The sequence below is a fragment of the Diaphorina citri genome, unplaced genomic scaffold (assembly GCF_000475195.1).
Source record: "Diaphorina citri unplaced genomic scaffold, Diaci psyllid genome assembly version 1.1 scaffold2479, whole genome shotgun sequence".
Lineage (NCBI taxonomy): Eukaryota > Metazoa > Arthropoda > Insecta > Hemiptera > Psyllidae > Diaphorina > Diaphorina citri.
This window is the reverse complement of record NW_007379900.1, coordinates 20,084-25,268: the sequence shown is the minus strand read 5'-3', so window position 1 is coordinate 25,268 and position 5,185 is coordinate 20,084.

Genomic DNA, 5,185 nt, shown 5'->3' with positions numbered 1-5,185 from the left:
TAGTCGATTGAAGGCTCCGTAACTTTGTGAAGGTCCGTTCCAAGAACTGAAATGTATTCAAATCATATAGGTACTGAACATTTTGTTCAAATTTTATCAAAAACGGACAAACCGTTCGAGAGTTATGGTGAAACAAACAAACAAACAAACAAACAAACAAACAAACAAACAAACAAACAAACAAACAAACAAGCAAGCAAGCAAGCAAGCAAGCAAACAAACAAACAAACAAGCAAACAAACAAACAAGCAAACAAACAAACAAGCAAATTTCGTCGAGTTAGAACTCACACTTTGTTCGTTCAAATAAATTTATTTTATTAATTTTTTGTCCTCCAGAATCAAAATTTCCACCTCGAGAGGTGGTATTTTATTTTGAGCTTCAGTGCTTTTTCAGCATAATTGAGAAAAAATAATGTAAATAGGGAGGGAAGGAGGGGGGTAGGATAGGTATTGAGGGAGGGAGGGAGGTAGGGAGGTATTTGTATGTACAATACTTAGTAGGTAGGAAAATACAGGCCCGTTATCAAGGATTTCACACAGCAAGGGGGGAGAGGGGGGGACTAAAACCAGTGTCTTACTGGGGGGTGTATGCTCCACACTGAGAAAAACAAAAAAATAACAATTAACAAAAAAATTGCCCGCTCCGCTAAACCCCAAACCACACAAGTTGATTTTGGTGGTACGCCAAAATAACCTTGAGGTCTCAGGTGGTACGCAGTACTCAAAAGTTTGGGAACCCCTGCTCTATACTGTATATTATGGGTTTATAGCAGTAATTTTCAACTAGCGGTCCGCGGGCCGTCTGTGGCCCGCCAGACCATTTTAATGGCCCGCGAAGCTTTTTGTGTGGTTCCCATCTGGCTTTATTTTTTCTCTTTTACTATGGCGTGGACGAAAATGTGGAGCATCCACCCCCCCCTCCTCAAGATCCTGAATACGGGCCTGCTCCCCTGTGTATGTGGCCCGCGAAGTACCTGCCAATGTAGTATGTGGCCCGCATACACATGGAAGTTGAAAATTCCTGGTGTATAGTTTCCCATTTTGAAAACCTCACACACACCACTGCTATTCATTTATAATGTTCATTCAGATATTTATTTATTTACATTCAGTTATTTACATATCTATACATATAAATAGGTATAATATGGAGGTAAACATTTATGACATGTGAAGTCAAGTGTATGCAAGGTTTTTAAAACTGAATTTTTGTTCTGTGAACTCCGCACCATTCTCCATATTTTTAATTAAATTCGAATTCATTTTCAATAGGTTTAGATGAATATAAATATATATAGGTTGCTCCGAAAGCATTGGCTTCGAAAGCTGACAGTCTAAATAAAACACTACCTACAACTTATACTTATTCCCGAAATTGTTTTGTCAAGACTGGCTTGATGCTTTTTTTTTATTTTTCTTATTTTATTATTATTATTATTATTATTATTATTTTATTTATTTATTTTTTTTTTTATAAACTATGGTTCCGAGACGAGAGTACCTACTTATATAAAAAAAAGAAAAAAAAAAGAAAAAAAAAATCCCAAAACATAGTAGGTATAATATATGTGTGTACTGAGCAGTATTCACAGAGTACCCTTCGAGGGTTAATTTGTAACCCAAAGTCTTTGGATTCACCAAGCCAGCCAAACACTTTATTAGGATTTTACAATATTTACAAACAGGTACACAAAACAAAATAACAAAATGATAAGAAATTAACAAATGAAAACGAAAATTGAATAAAGAAAGAAAAAAAAAAATATTGAAAAATCCCAACTCAGGGGCGGGATTAATGCCCAGGGCATTCTCTTGTATCACAGTATTACAAGAAAGTCTTTCATTTACTTTGACTTGCAATTTGCAATGCTTGTTCTCACTCACTTGTTCTCACTCACTTGTACCTCATACTGTTTGTGGAAATAAATAGAAAGATACAAGCACAGTTCTGGTTCTATAACTAGGTAAAAAGCGTCTTGACATAGCTTTGTGATACAACCTGTATAGCTCGCGTTCCCGAATTCCAGTGTTCCCTCTACTTTCCCACCACCCTGTAAAAGCGTCTTGACATAGCTTTGTGATACAACCTGTATAGCTCGCGTTCCCGAATTCCAGTGTTCCCTCTACTTTCCCACCACCCTGTAACAAGTACGGACACATTTTCTAATAATATTTCTAATACATTTTCTAATTTTAGTTCTCGCTTACGTCTCGTCAAATATTTACTTTTCTTTCATAAATACTGAACGTTTATTATTAGAAAAAAAAAAGAAATCATTTATATTTTTCATTTGAATATGTTTGTACTGAATTCTTCCTTCTGTTGCTGAAGCTGTCACCATCATCCTCTCTCATTCAGCACAATTATTATTGACTTGGACGAAACTTTTTTTTCCCCACTCTATATAATTTCTCTCCCTTTTTCCCATCCCTCTCCTTCTCCTCCTTCTCTTTTTCTCTTTCTCTATTTCTTCTTCTTTTCTGTCTGTTTACCTAGCTTCATTATCATTATATCTATCTTCCTCTTTCTTTCTCCTCACTGTGTACTTCTTTCTCTCTCTCTCTCTCTCTCTCTCTCTTTCTTCCTCTTTCTTTCTTCCTCTTTCTTTCTCCCTCTCTATCATCCTTTTTCTCCTCCTCCTCCTCCTCCTCCTCCTCCTCCTCCTCTTCCTCCTCCTCTACTACTATGTAGTATTAACATTATGACATTATCATTCTCTTTTTATCTTCCTTTTCTCCTCCTAAGTTCTTTAATGTCTTCCGATTGTACTTCTTTATTTTCTGTTTTCTTCTCCTTCTCCTTTCCGTCTAAGTATTTCTTTTTCTTCTTCTTCTTCTCCTCCTCTTCCTCTCTTCTTTCGCTTTTATCCCCTCCTTATATTTATTCTTCTTCTTTTCCCTTTTACTTTTCTGTCTTCCTCTTCTTAATCTTCTTCCCTTAATTTTTTTCTTCTTCTTCATCTTCTTTTTCTTCCTCCTCTTCTTCTTCTTGTTCCCCCTCTTCTCCTCATTTTTCCTATAACATTTCTTCTTCTTTTTTCCTCTTCTATCGTTTCCTCTCTTTCTACTCCTCCTCCTCCTTCTACTTCTACTTCTTCTTCTTTGTTTCGGTAATAATTTTTCCTATAACATTTCTTCTTCTTTTTTCCTCTTCTATCGTTTCCTCTCTTTCTACTCCTCCTCCTCCTCCTCCTCCTCCTCCTTCTTCTTCTTCTTTGTTTCGGTAATAATTTCTCATTTACGTCACTCTTCTGTCATCACATCCTTTCTCTTTTTTCCCCTTTTCTCATGTTCTCGCTTCTCTTAGTTTCACTCCCATCTTTTTTTTTTTTTTTTTTTTTCCCCTTTTCTCTTTTTTTCCTTTTTTTTTTTTTCCCCCCCTTTTTTTTTTTTTTTTTTTTTTTTTTTTTACCAGATTTTTCGTCACACATTGCCCCGCTGCCTAGCATGTAAATAAATACCTACCTAAAAGACTTTCTATTTTTTTTTTTTTGATACCTACATATTATGTAGGTAGTTATCCCATTTTACCATAAATAAATAGAAATACATAATGCAGTCAGGGGGGGGGGAATCAAAAATCCAGCTTCAAACTCCTTATGGTAATAACAATAATAAAAAAAAAATCATTGATTCTCATGTATGGAATATTAAATCTCGATAATTTTATGATTGTGTTTTAAACAGATGACGAGGTATGTCCTATAAACAGATGGACAGACAGACAGTATGTTTCAATAGTTTCCGTGTGCAACATGTGTGCAACAGATTTTTATGAGCTCCAGACGCTGACAGGCTGACTTTGAAATATACAGAGTTGAACGGTTTATCTAAGAAGCACCTGGAGAGCTTGCAAGTATGTCGAGTTTTGAGTAAAACATATAGCCTAATCCTGTCTTAGGATCAAAGTCTAGACCCTCCTTACATTGAAGTCCTCAATTGGTATTTTTATTTGTTTTATTTATTTTTAAAACAATTGAAGAAAGAGTTCAAAAAAATGGGAGTCTGTTGCCAATAATTTTTATAGTTGATTGCTGTGGGAGTGACGTGGCTTGCAGCACACCCATCAATCAACAAATAATGGGACACACTCCTCTTGTTAGTCCACACTCTACAGAGAGAGAGAGAGAGAGAGAGAGAGAGAGAGAGAGAGAGAGAGAGAGAGAGAGAGAGAGAGAGAAGAGAGAGAGAGAGAGAGAGAGAGAGAGAGAGAGAGAGAGAGAGAGAGAAGTATAGGTACACACTTTACGCATCCAAAGCAACATTCTCATAAAAAAAAGAGTAAGAAAGAACTTTAGGTCACCCACCCATTTATTGGTCTTACTCAGCGTAGCTTAACTAACATTCGCGGGAGTGCAAGCAGTAAGTTGACAAATTTTCGAAGTAATCTAACAGTAAATTGTTAAAGTAATGATAGAAGCACGATCCGCTCCGGGCGGGAATCGAACCCGCGGCCTAGCGCTTACAAGGCAGACGCACTACCAACTAAGCTAACTAGGCTGGCGAAAGGGAGGGAAAGAGAGAGGAACAGAGAGAGAAGGGGGAGGGAGAGAGACAAATGAACAAGGGAATACTATCTCCCACAAGACCTAGGTATCCATTTATCTGACTGGGTAGGTACCTACTCCCTTCCCTCCCAGCCTCCCACCCATCTACCTTCCTTCCTATCTTCCCTCCCATCTATACCTACCCATTCGTCATTCTACAGGGTGTCTAAAAAAAGTTGCCACCCCTGAAAACTTTAGAACCGTTTGGAATTTGGAAAAATCCGAAAACACGTATTTCTTTATTTTCAAGGGGAACCTATTTTTACTGAATCTCAATTTTTTGGCACTATCAGGGGCGGCCCCAGGGGGTCAACTTCAAAATCTTAAATGGGAACCCCCTACTTGTGATACATCATATGAAAGGTCTTGATGAACGTAGTACCTACTTTGGTACAAGTGTGAGCTCAAATGAAATTTAGACTTTCGGCCCTGATGACCTCGGGGCTCAAAATTGATGTTTCAAAATTTTATTTTTGGGACTGAATTTCAATGTGAATCATTTAGTAGGACCTATTTGAAGCACAAATCACCAATCAATATGAATTTCCCATTATTGGTGCTTCCCCTATTGGCGAGAGAACATGGAAAAATGAAAATTTGAATAGGACATAACTCCGGCCCTGGTTGGCGGATTGA